This window comes from Meleagris gallopavo, chromosome 6 (genome assembly GCF_000146605.3).
Source record: "Meleagris gallopavo isolate NT-WF06-2002-E0010 breed Aviagen turkey brand Nicholas breeding stock chromosome 6, Turkey_5.1, whole genome shotgun sequence".
NCBI classification, from domain to species: domain Eukaryota; kingdom Metazoa; phylum Chordata; class Aves; order Galliformes; family Phasianidae; genus Meleagris; species Meleagris gallopavo.
The window spans coordinates 31138791-31139391 of NC_015016.2; the positions used below are offsets into that span (position 1 = coordinate 31138791).

A 601-nucleotide genomic window follows, 5' to 3' on the forward strand; every position below is an offset into this window, starting at 1 on the left:
TTCTCCAGCCTGAACAAGCCCAGCTCCCTCAGCCTGTCTTCATAGGGGAGGTGCTCCAGTCCCCTGATCATCTTCGTGGCCCTCCTCTGGACCCTCTCCAACAGCTCCCTGTCTTTTTTGTACTGGGGGCTTCACACTTGGACGCAGTATTCCATTCAAAGGATTCTTCCTATCTGGAAAGCGGGGGAGTTGCTCAGATTCTGTAACGGTACATGGGTGAGTGTGTAGCAGCCCTTCAGAAACCGGTACCACTTCGTATTGTAACACAGAATTACCATCTTTCCTTCCTCTAATTAGCGTACATTTCCTTAGGCTGACAGGCGCGGGGCTCCTCCTCACAGCCCGCAGGGCGGCTCAGGTCTGCCCCGTCCCGCCCCGGGGGATCTCGAGGAGGAGCACCGCGGCGCCAGGTGATGGCGGCGGGCAAGCGCGGGGCAGCGCGGCCCCGCCCGAGGCCGCTGACGTGCGCTCCGCCTCCCGGCTTAAGGGGCGGCGGCAGCGCCTCTGTGGAGCTGTGCGCGGCGCCGGTAAAGCGGCGGGCTGCTCGGGCCGTGCTGGTGTCACCGCGGGCGGCTTGGTAAAGACGGTAGGGTCGACGCTG

General features: G+C 62.9%; 1 protein-coding gene across 1 annotated transcript in view; it reads left to right on the forward strand.

Moving 5' to 3' along the window:
• Positions 1 to 478: 478 nt before the first annotated feature.
• Positions 479 to 601, forward strand: part of SNX10 (sorting nexin 10) — a 33027-nt gene continuing 32904 nt past the window's right edge. Inside the window, exon 1 of the mRNA XM_010712793.3 lies at positions 479 to 586. The gene's annotated coding sequence lies outside the window, so the exon portion shown is untranslated. The remainder of the gene's footprint in view (positions 587 to 601) is intronic.